At 50.4% G+C, this 12837-nt stretch overlaps 1 pseudogene; it reads right to left on the bottom strand.

The window, feature by feature from the left end:
- Nucleotides 1–1725: 1725 nt before the first annotated feature.
- The window catches only part of LOC146813615 (vomeronasal type-2 receptor 26-like), an 85207-nt pseudogene continuing 74095 nt past the window's right edge, over nt 1726–12837 (bottom strand).

Raw genomic sequence — 12837 nt, 5'->3', positions numbered from 1 at the left:
GAAAGTATGGACAGAACACCAATACCAAAGTAGAACATTTAGGATTCCAGCTGTTACTAAAGCATAACAGGAAAGCAGACAGGACATTGGGAAACTTGTAGCATCGATGATGGTGTCAGAGGTTGATAGTGCACGGTTTGTGCCACCGGGCTCCATGTTATATGAAGGGACGCCCGCTTAAACTACTCAGAAGGACTAAACGGTATCTCTAACCGATTACCTCTAACCACAAATGGAAGTGTCACCTCTGGTATTTCATATACCCTCCTTTGTCCAAATACCACAAATAATATGTTTTACTTTATTTTTCTTTATTGTCTACTTTTGATGATAATGTATGCCACAAACACTAGGGAAGCAATACATTTTAAGACCTAGTTGTTCTGACTCACCATATACAGTTCGTTCTGGTCTGGAAATATACATTTCAGTAAAGAAATATTACAGCAAAAACTAATTGGATTAATACAATGTACGAATTCATTAACACAGACTCGGCTCTTAAATAGGGGTGGGCGGAATTTGCGAAAGTGACTTTCGCAAATTATCGCGAAAATGTTAAAAATCTCCACAAACACGCGGAAATATCGCGAAGATGCAGAAGTTTTTTTCCCGCCCGTTCGCGGTATTTTCTGCGTGGTCGCGGCTCGCCAACTTACCCATGCAGTTGCTCGCAGGCGCGGCCATCTTGTTTTCACTCTTCTCGCGGTGCATGATCGCAAGAAGAAAGACGTGATCGCGCGACCAATGACATTACTGCGGGCGCGAACTGTCGCGAGACAGCGCAAATGGCTACCAACAATCCAACATCTCGTGGAGAACGCGACCGGATCGGGAAAACTTGTCGGCGAATGCGGGGACTCAGGTAAGGCGATCGCGCGCGCGCGAGAATGTATTATTTTACAGCGCGAGCAAGAAACAAATTATCGCTAAGCTGCGGAATGCGGAAATTTTGACATTTTCGCGCTCTCCGCGGAACGCGAAAATGTCAAATTATCGCAATTTTCGCGAGCGGAACGGAAATTTAGCCCAGGCCTACTCTTAAACACTTGCATTGCAACTAAACTGTGATGTTTTACAACAATCAGCCACTTGTTAACATATGACTGCATCCCAGGACACAGAACATGACTACACCATATTACAGGATTAAAAAGCCTCCCAAGATTGTCTTTTCTGCCGTGAACCACATACAGACGCTGCTCTTTGCGCATAAATCCACGTGAAGTTACTGGAAGCAATAAAGGGTGAAGCTGCATTTACAAACTCACTGCCTCAAAAGCGACTCCTTGAAATACCCAGGACACCTCGCACAGGCTACTCAGGAACAAAACATGTATATTTATAGACTCTAGATGAGGCGCTGCAAGACTGGCCCTTCCAGAGTGAGAAACAGCAACTAGACTCAAACAACAATAAAGCAAATGGAATCACAGCTTGAGCTGCTCAGTTATATTCCAGTCCTCTATTCTCACTCAACCAACCAAACATTCCTACTCATTGAGCTGTATCAGCAGGGACTCAAAACCATCCCTATTGGCTGCCCTCAATAAACACCTTTCACTATAAACATTTTTAATGATTTCTTGCAGAGAGCCCAATGGGTGTAAAAAAGAAAGGTACAATTGTTTGACTCAATATTCTGCCCCCCTCCAGATCCCCCTCCAAGAAAATGCTATATTTTAACATTCAATTAGGAGGGAGTTCCAAATTTCCGGTGTGAAACTATGAATGGCCACACAAAGTAAAACGTTCTCTGGTGTTGATGTTTGGCCTGAACAGAATGATGTAACATTTGGGAATGAATATACAGCCCAGAAGTCCAGCGCTAGAAGTCAAGATGGCGAAGACCTCCACGGCCACTATGTACCTGCCGTTCGTGCTGACATAAGCCGGGATGAAGGAGACCCAGACGCTGCAGAACACCAGCATGCTGAATGTGATGAACTTGGCTTCGTTGAATTTATCTGGGAGGTTCCTGGCTAGGAAAGCCACAATGAAGCTGGCAAAGGCCAAGAGGGCCATGTAGCCAATCACAGTGTAGAAGGCAGTGACCGAGCCCATGTCACACAGCAGGATCTTCTTGCCAGTCTCAGAGTGCATGTCAGTGCCAGGGTGAGGTGGAGTGGTGAGCAGCGAAGAGACACAGATTGCCACTTCTCCCAGTGTGCACAAGAAGACAACAGAGCCAGACATCCGGGGTCCCAGCTATCGACTCAATTTACTGCCAGGCCTAGTGGCATTAAAGGCAATGACTACAGTGATGGTTTTTAATAAAACACAAGACACAGCAACAGTAAAAATAATCCCAAATGCAGCTTGTTGGATCAGACAGGTGAAGGTTGCAGGCTGCCCAATAAATAAGAGAGAGCAGAGAAAGGCCAAAATTAGCGAGACAAGGAGTGTGTAGCTGAGATCACGGTTATGGCCTTCACTATTGGGGTGTCCTGGTGTCTGATAAAGATTCCCAGCGCTCCAGCAGTGGCCAAGGAGAAGATAATGGCCACAGTGGCCAAAGTCACACCAAGGCTATCACTGTATGAGAGGAAGTCAATGACCTTCAGGAGGCACCCATCCTTCCTGTCATTCGGCCACTGGTCCTCGGGGCACTGCATGCAGCTTTCCATGTCTGCAAGAAAGCAAAAATGATATCAGCCATTTCCACTCTTTCAAGCTGTTACAATTAGTCTTTTGATAAGGTAATAAAACATATTCTGACATTACTTTGAGAATGTTTTATTAGGAACAATAAAGTGATCATTGTTGACATCTTTTGATAGTAGGATCAGTGTCTGTTCTAATGCAAACATGATCAAGCCTCCCACCCTGCAAACCTAGACAGGAAACTGGCAGTAACACTGCACCTGGTAGAACGGATACCAGAGAGTAAGACCTCCGACCCTTGGTCTAGGTCCACTCTCTCCCCGCAGCTCCGCTGTGCCGTCTCTTGCCTCCAGACCCCAGCCTCCTCCTTGGGAGGTTCGAGGCTGCTGCCCACTCATGTGCCAGCTGCCCGCTCCAAATGGGACCAGACTGCCTGCAACCACCATAACCTTTCTCAGCCATTTTTTTTCTTAATTTTTTCCCTGTTGTGCCACTGTTATTGTGCCCATCGAAGTTTTGCTCTAATTCCACAACTGTTTTTATTTTCTCATACCTGCCTGTTCCTTTCACCTTTCACCGCTGCTGCCCATGCGGCCCCTCCCCCTGAAATTTCCCCCCTGGAATTCCCCCCCAGAATTCCCCCACTCCCGCCTCCCAGCCTCTCCAGCCTCGCAAACTTAATGGCGGCCGCGCGCAGCGAGTGAGCTGCCGGCGCGCCAAAGGTAAGGCCATCTGCCCTCGTCTACGACCCGACCGCGGCCAGCGCCAGGCACCCTGGACCTCCCACTTCCCATCGCTACGACACCACCACCCCCCTTGCACTCAACCCTAAAAGACTTAGAGAATGTCAACAGGCCTCCCCGAACAAGACCCATGGCCAGTTCTCTGTTCCCTGAACGTCTAACACTGCCGACGCTAGCACCTGCGACACCCTAAAATGCATCCTCCTCAACGTACACTCCGTACACAAGCACCATGGTAATGTGAAACCTATTTGACTCTCTCTCTCCCGACATCGCCTTCTTCAAAAAGACCTGGCCCAACGCATCCTCCGCCCCCGACATCAGCACCTCCATCCCAGATGGATACACGATCCAGAGGAAAGACCGCCCCAACCACCCAGGAAGGGGCCTAGACATCAACCACAAGGGCACCCTCCACCTCACCACCTCCAGCGAAACCTTCCCCTCTGCCGAACACCTGCACTTCCAGATCCAGATCACCCCCAAAGCCACACTACAAGGAACCCTCATCTACAGACCCCCCGGCCCCCAAACACCCCATGCCATCACCTCAACAAACTACATACTCATTGTAGATCTGAACTTCCACCTAGACAAATCCAGCAACCTTAACTCCATTATCCTTCGTGACAACCTTGCCAGCATCGGACTTAAACAACTCATCAACACCCGAGCAGGACACACCCTCGACCCCATCTTCATGTCAGGAAACAGCATCCAATTCAGCCACACAACGCAGCTGCCATGGACCGACCACCACTGCGTGCACTTTGCCATCAACATCCCAAGGCACCCAAACCAGCCCCACGCCCACCACGAAGGAATTGGAGCAAGGTTACTGACGAGCAACATAACTCTACCGTCACCCGAGAAAACCACACCTGGGCACCCGACGCAAACGATGCAGCCAGGGAACTCCACACCTGGATCTCAAACTGCGCAGACAAGCTCGCCCCGCTACGCAACCCCGACAGACAATGCCCCAGGAAAGCCGCCTGGTTCACCACCAGTTGCCAAGAAGCCAGACGCACCTGCAGACGCCTGGAGAAGAACTGCAGAAACACCAAGACAACCGAAAACCACATCACCTACAAGGACGCCATGATGGTCTACCACAACCAGATCAGAGCCACCAAGAGGAACTTTATCCACAACAAAATCCTGGCCAACTCCAAGGAACTTTTCAGTGTCATTCAAGAATTCACCAACCCACGCAGCGAAGCCACAGACATCACCCCATCCCAAGACCTCTGCGATAAGCTTGGAACCTATTTCACCTGAAGATCAAAAACCTCTACGTCAACTTGATCAACCATCCACCAGGTACCACAGACAGCCCCCCCGCCCCCCAGTAACATGAGCCAGCCAACCATCTCCAACTGGACACCGATCACGGCCAAAGACATTGCCTCGACCATGAAAAGCATCCACTCGGGAGCCCCCACTGAACCCTCCCCCCCACACATCTACCGCAGAGTCATGGCCGCCATCACACCCAAACTACAATGCACCATCAACACCACCTTCAAAACAGGCACCTTCCCTGACATCTGGAAGCGCGCAGAAGTCAGACCCCTGCTCAAGAAGCCCACAGCTGACCCCTACCGACCTCAAGAATAATCTGCCCATCTCGCTCCTCCCCTTCGCAGCCAAAGTTGCAGAGAAAACAGTCAACAGGAAACTGACACGATTCATTGAAGAGAACACCATCTTCGACAAGTCCCAATCTGGATTCCGAAGCAACCAGAGCACAGAGACCACCCCACTCTTCAGCCCTACTCAACCTATCAGCGGCCTTCGACACCATCTCCCACTGCACACTAGTTTCCAGCCTACATGTCGCAGGCATACAAGGAACAGCCCTCAACTGGATCTGATCATTCCTCACCGAAAGAAGCCAAAGGATCAGACTCCCACCCTTCCTCTGACCCCATGAAAATCACCTGCGCAGTCCCACAGGATTCATCACTGAGCCCCACCCTCTTCAACAGCTACATGGCCCCCCTCGCAGCCATTGTCTGACAACACCGCCTCAACATCGTATCCTAGGCCGATGACACCCAGCTCATCCTCTCCCTCACCAAAGACCCTACCACTGCCAAACTCAACTTCCAGAAATGAATGCAAGACGTCACAGTCTGGATGATGAACAGCTGCCTGAAGTTCAACGCCGAGAAGACAGAAGTCCTCATCCTCGGTGCCACCCTTTCTGCATGGGACAGCACCTGGTCGCCGACCGCCCTCGGAAGCCCACCTACCCCCTCAGACCACGCCAAGAACCTGAGCATCATACTCGACTCATTACTCACCATAAACTGACAGGTCAACGCTGTCACCTCCAGCTGCTTCAACACCCTCCACATCCTCCGCAAGACCTTCAAGTGGATCCCCCCTGAGTCAAGGAAGACAGTCACCCATGCACTCATCACCAGCAGACTGGACTATGGAAACGCACTCTACACCGGCATCAACAAGTCCCTACACTGCAAACTCCAGATGATACAGAACACCGCTGCCAGACTCGTCCTCAGCACAAACACATCAGCCAACAATTACAAAGTCTCCACTAGCACCCCGTGGAGAAAAGAGTCACTTTCAAAATCCTCACTCACGCCTACAAATGCCAACACAACAACGGACCCAAATACCTCCATGACAGAATCAACTTCCACGTACCCAAAAGAAAACTCTGATCTTCCAACGTAGTGCTGGCGAAACCCCACAGAGCTACGGCAGGAGGAAGATCCTTCTCTCACATTGCAGCCAAGACCTGGAATGAGCTACCGGCAGATATCAGACGAGGCCCCTCCCTGAACACCTTCAGGAAGACCCTCAAGACCTGGCCCTTCGGCTATACAGATTTGGAGACACCCCCTCAGCGCCTTGAGACCCTCACGGGTGATTAGCACGCTTACAATTCCCTGATTGATTGATTGATTGATACCAGGGATTGGCTGAAGATTGTTGGAGAGCTGCAAGAGGAGCACAAAGACATTTATTTTAAATTTGTCTGGATCACCCAGCAAATTTGTGCACTTAATAGAAAAAAGCAAAAGACTGGAGAACGAGAGCAATTTTGGTACTGGGGTCACCCTAGATGTAAGTAGGATGTACTATCACAAGAGTCCTGGTGAATGCCCTTGACATCTATCTTTTACACAAAGGAGCTGAAACACGTTGGCTTGACATGAAGGTTTAATGAGTTATTCTGGTATTTTTTACTTTGTAGAAGGAACATCTAAATAATGTAGTATCTTCATCTTTCCAAACAAAATGTTATCCTGTTCTGGTGATGCTTATGTATTCAGGAAGATGTTTTCTGTCGAGAGAGCTTGTACCATTGAGATGTATGAATGCAAGGGTGGGGCTGTCCTACTAATAAAGTGATGAAGAGACAAGCACACTGGTACTCACTGCATAGTTGATCCCTTCCTTCAGGAATAGAGGCATGCTTACAAGCCACATCGTACATTCCTTAGCATATGAAAGAGAAAGTAAATGCCACGTACTAGGCTGTTGTCACAACAGCAAGGGGTGGTCTGCTCGTTTGCTTTTGTAGTGCCCTTCATCCATCCTTTATTTTTAGCCTTGTATATATAAGTTGACTCTTATACTCTTCTAAGGATAGGAGCAATCACTTCAACTAAACTGTTGTAACATTACCAATGGATGAGCATCCAGATGGGGATCTCTGACTCTATTACACTAGAGAAGGGCAAACCAAGTAGGCAACAATAATCAAATAGAGTACTCAATAATTGACAAGAAATAATCACCAACACCGTATTTAAAATTATGATTCTTTATCTAAAATTAGTCAAAGAAATTAATCAGACTAAATCATTTTCTCATAATTACCTATTCTAGCTAAATGTCAGAATGGGTCATCAGGACAAGTCTCTCAGTAGAAATCTCCCGAGTCACCGTCCTCACAGCATCGATCCTCACCAACGCAGGTTTGGGAAGAAGTGGCAAAGTGGCCTCCCACCCTCTCTAGGCTAACAATATTTATAATGAAACTTGCAATATTATAGAAACATTAAATGTTCTACACGTCCGCCGAACCGCTGAGCAGAGCGAGCAGGAAAGGATGTTGCATCGCTACATTTGGAAAATCTCCGCTCAGGAAAAATCACAAAAATAAAAAAACAGAACAGGAACTAAAAAAAGTATCCTTCAACATCCACATTTCCTCAGTGCTAACACGATGACTTCAGAGTCCATTCAGTTCATTCTTTATGGCTCCCTTGTCCTCCAAGGCTATTCAAACATTTCTTGGTTCTTGGAGACTTGCCCAGCACTGCTACTGTCCTCACGGAAAGTTTTAACCAGGCGAAGACTGTAGTCAGATGATTCAACCATATTCAGCAAGGCCCTCTCATCACAAATCTTTCACTCGAGGCCAGGCTGCTAACGGCGGACATTTTATGCTAGGCCAAAATGGACCATCTTAATTAAAAGAGACAAAAACAACGTTACCACATCATAGTGATTAAACAGTGTTAACCCCACTAATACCCTTATGTGTATGTAATTATCTAGCTTTTGCAACACAGAAAAGCATTAATTCAAAAGCGTTTCGTGCTTTAAAATAAACAGCACTCAGCAACGTTTATTTAATAAAACATGCACATTTATTAAATAGCAATACGAAAGCATTCCCTCATGTCAGTTTTCTTCTCATTAGTTCACGTTGATAAGTTTAAACATATACACAAAACAAATAATTAATATTTTAATAATTACTAATTTTAATTATGACAAATAGACAAACCAGAGCTTAAAAACCCAATAGATTTTCATCAGAAAATCCTGCTCCAGCACCCACACCCCACCCGTGTATGTACGGACCGTACCCCCACCCGTGTATGAATGGAGCGTACCCCCACCTCACCAGTGTATGTACGGACCGTACCCCCACCCGTGTATGTACGGACCGTACCCCCACCCCACCAGTGTGTGTACAGACCGTACCCCCACCCCACCAGTGTATGTATGGAGCGTACCCCCACCCGTGTATGCATGGAGCGTACCAACTCCCCACCCGTGTATGTACGGACCGTACCCACACCCCACCCGTATATGTACGGACCGTACCCCCACCCATGTATGAATGGAGCGTACCCCCACCCCACCAGTGTATATACGGACCGTACCCCCACCCGTGTATGTGCGGACCGTACCCCCACCCCACCAGTGTGTGTACGGACCGTACCCCCACCCCACCAGTGTATGTACGGACCGTACCCCCACCCGTGTATGTACGGACCGTACCCCCACCCCACCAGTGTATGTACGGACCGTACCCCCACTCGTGTATGCATGGAGCGCACCAACTCCCCACCTGTGTATGAATGGAGCGTACCCCCACCCCACCAGTGTATGTACGGACCGTACCCCCACCCGTGTATGTACGGACCGTACCCCCACCCCACCAGTGTATGTACGGACCGTACCCCCACCCGTGTATGAATGGAGCGTACCCCCACCCCACCAGTGTATGTACGGACCGTACCCCCACCCGTGTATGTACGGACCATACCACCACCTCACCAGTGTATGTACAGACCGTACCCCCACCCGTGTATGTACGGACCGTACCACCACCCCACCAGTGTATGTACAGACCGTACCCACACCCCACCAGTGTATGTACGGACCCTACACCCAGCCCCCCCTGTATGTATGGTGCAAAACACCCCACCAATGGACGGTGCGGACCAACACCCTGCCCGTTTTCGTACGCACCCTACCCCAGGCCCACACACCAGCAGCCTCATCCAACATCGTGCATGTACGAGTCATACTAAGCCATAGCAAAGGACAGCACTGTACAACAACATGGCCCATGTACGCACCGTACAGACGCAAAAAACACTCGTACTGAACCAGGACAAACTAAAAAAACACAAGGAGAGTCAATTCGATGCACACAACACCACTAAACATATCCAACAAGGCCAAATACATCCTATACACTGACCTGCAACGGACAAACAGCTAAACAGAGGCCCAAACCACTACCACTCCTTATAACACACCCACCCAAAGTTCAAACACAGCCACACCCACAAATGGACCAATAAAAAGGCCCAGCACACACAAACCATGATCCTTTGCAACAGATCCCCTACTGCCAGACCACAGAGTCAACGCACTGCACCATACTACATACATCAATACACCTTACACTTGCACTCCTTCACACAACCACCATCACAAACACACCCTCATCACATTCACACACACACACCTGCACAACCACACTCACATACCCACAACCATCCACACCCACACCCCCACAACCATCCACACCCACACCCCACACAATGCCCACTAACAAGAATCCAAAGTTCACAAAGGAGGAGCTGGAGGTCCTTGTCGACGAAATCGTTACAGTCGAGCCACAGCTCTTTGGAACATTGGTCAGACGGACCAGCATAGCCGAAAAATCTGCCATGTGGGAAAGGATAGTCAATTCCGTGAATGCTGTTGGGTCCACCAGAAGGACCAGGCATGAGTGCCAAGCCAGGTGGTACGATCTGCGGAGGATGGTCCGCCGAAAAATGACGGACGACCACAACCAGGCCAACATCACTGGAGGAGGGCCGCCCCGCAGACCGGTACACTACCATCCCTGGGAGGAGAAGGTGATGGCCACGCTGCCGCCGGTGGGAGTAGACGGACTAGAAGGAGTCCGAGAGCCTGGTGAGTACACAAACAACTCACCTCACATGGGGGGAATGCCATATACAACCCAAATACCAATCATGCACGCAACCCCCACAAAGCCTGCACCGTACACAACCACACTCCAAGAACACACACATGCCACTAGCGCCTCCATGCCCCATGCCCCAAGCAAGGCCATGCCAAGTCACAGGCCACACAAACACCAACACAAGACAGGATGTCCCCGATGCCGGGAGGGTGGGCCTCAAAACTAACATAGACCAACTCTGAAGCACACAACAATGCCCTCAGCCCATATGGCTTAGGGTACAGCCATACAAACAGTGTGTCCCCACACAGTACTCTTTTGCCTGCTAATGGTGGCCGCGTTGCAGGACGACATGGGTATGAAGGCACAATTTGCACATAACAGCAGCTAATGAAGACGCATCACACTGAAAGAGTGTCAGCACACACCGTCACAGCAGCAGCGCAGACTCAGAAACTCCACCCAATGGGTGCCCGCAGAGAAGAAACAAACCCACATGAACAAGCCAATGGCCTTTGAAAGACCTGCAAACTGTGTGTGCCCAGGAAGCTGGGCTGAGGTGACAGAGGGTGACACACAGAGGGAGGGAGAGGGGCAGAGAGAGGGACAGAGACAGAGGTGGACACAGGGAGACAGACAGAGGGAGGGAGGAGGCTGACAGAGGGAGGGAGAAAGGGAGACGGACAGAGGGAAGAGGCTGACAGAGGGAGGGAGAAAGGGAGACGGACAGAGGGAGGAGGCTGACAGAGGGAGGGAGAACGGGAGACGGACAGAGGGAGGAGGCTGACAGAGGGAGGGAGAAAGGGAGACAGAGGGAGACCAAATCACCCTTGGGTGGTGTGGCCATGTCCGCTCGTCAGCAGGTGGACTGTGTGCATGTAGACAAGGTTTGGCACTGCGTGAACCCCCCCTTCAACCTTTGATAAACAATGGGCCATGTGTCAATCTGTGCACGAGTACATCCGTGCTGCAGGCACAAATAGAAGAACCTTACACCCAGTATACCCACCCACTGTGTTTGTCAGAACCCTGTCACAAATTGTTAAGTTACCTACCTGCTTTCTCAAATTGCATGGAAAAAACACCATTTGGCCACGTACAGTGCAACACGTAAGGCGGCTCTGCATGGCTTGCTACGCCCGCTCACTACACTGCAGACTGCGTTCACAAAAGATGCATCAACTAAGATTGTGTCACACATAGGTAAAGTGTCGAAAGCTGTGGCCAAGGGACATACCCATGCACAAGTGCACTGTGAGAGGAATGCTAGCCAAATCCAACCACCCAGAGGAACTGTGCCGAATCAAAAATGAATGAACATGGATGTTGCATGTAACACAATTAACACTGTCTCTCTCACACACAGGTCAACGTCGTCGATCTCCCCCCAACACTGGGGGGGAAGACTCACAGGACCAGGCTCTGCGTGAAGAGGACCCCACGGGCATCGACGACTCTCACCACTCTGTGGATGACCCAGACCAACCTGGCCCCTCTGGTGTCCAACCACCTGCAGCACCTGCGTCAGGTACAACTGTGCCAACCACCACCCCCATTCCTGCCACATCCCAGGAGACACCCAGGAGCCCTGCCCGCACACAACAACACAGCCAGTCTGTCCAGGAGGGACAAGGTTCTCCGGGCACCCAGGAGGAGGCAGGCGACACCGCAAATGCCATCCCTCAGGGGTCCCGGAGACCCGATGTGCCCACAACGGCAGGCCAGGCGCAAGTGGGCAGGGGTGGTGGGAGTGGAGGACGGCGGAGGCGCGAACCTGACCAGTTGGCTCAGGAACCGGTAATGTCACACGTCCGCAACATCCTGGACACATACCGGCGTGACTCCAGAGGCATCGACCAGGTAGTGGAGACCCTCAATGAGATGAAGACCCTGCAGGTCGAGCATCATGCCAGTCATCTACAACGCCATGGACGGATGGAGGCAAGACTGGCTGAGCTCCTGGCGGTGCACAGGGACGTGAGCCAATTACTCCGTCAGATCGCCCAAAGCCTGGCAAACCCTCCCTGTGCCACCAGGCGTAGACCAGCACCAGAAACAGGGAGGGAGGAGGAGGAGGATTCATCTGACGGAGCGTCCCTAGCATCGTCAAGGCCTGCTTCTGAGGGTCCCCGCAGGAAGGTGGGTCGTCCACGCAAAAGACCGTGAGAGTCACCATCTCCCAGGTCACCTGGCCTGGCACCTGGCCCTCTGGCCCTCTGGCCCAACAGCAGCACAGCAGCAAATGACATTCTCTGCCACATGGCCTTGCTGGTCACTGTCTGACCAATGTTGACAAAGACTGTGCCACAGACTCTGATGACTTTCAATGGCAGGATACCAACTCCCCCTGTGAACTTTGGATTCTACAATCCCGCCAAGCACCTCTTGTCACCCCCCCAAACACGTACCCCAGCACTAATAAAATTCATCACAATCACAAGATGATGCCGTCATTTTGCATTATTCCACTACATGTGTGTGTTGTAAAGTCAACCCATGCCTGATTTCAGAAGTAACTCCAAACATCCATACCCTGGGGTCTGAGTCTGGCACAGGACACACATGGGTCACAATGTACCATCCAAGACAGACATGGAGCACCATACTCAACCATGATGGGCCCAACCAGCTGAGGGGGTGCCCGCACAACTGTGCCTACAGACCTATTTAGAAGAGCAACAGTCATGCGCAGAGGTCAGGGATCAAGTGGAGTGTCCTGGGGTGGGAGTCCCAGGTATGTGTAGACAAGTGGCAGAACCATGTCCTGCA

Source organism: Triturus cristatus, chromosome 6, assembly GCF_964204655.1.
Source record: "Triturus cristatus chromosome 6, aTriCri1.1, whole genome shotgun sequence".
Classification (NCBI taxonomy): domain Eukaryota; kingdom Metazoa; phylum Chordata; class Amphibia; order Caudata; family Salamandridae; genus Triturus; species Triturus cristatus.
Note: the sequence above shows the minus strand (reverse complement) of the source record. Positions and strands in the feature narration are given on the sequence as shown.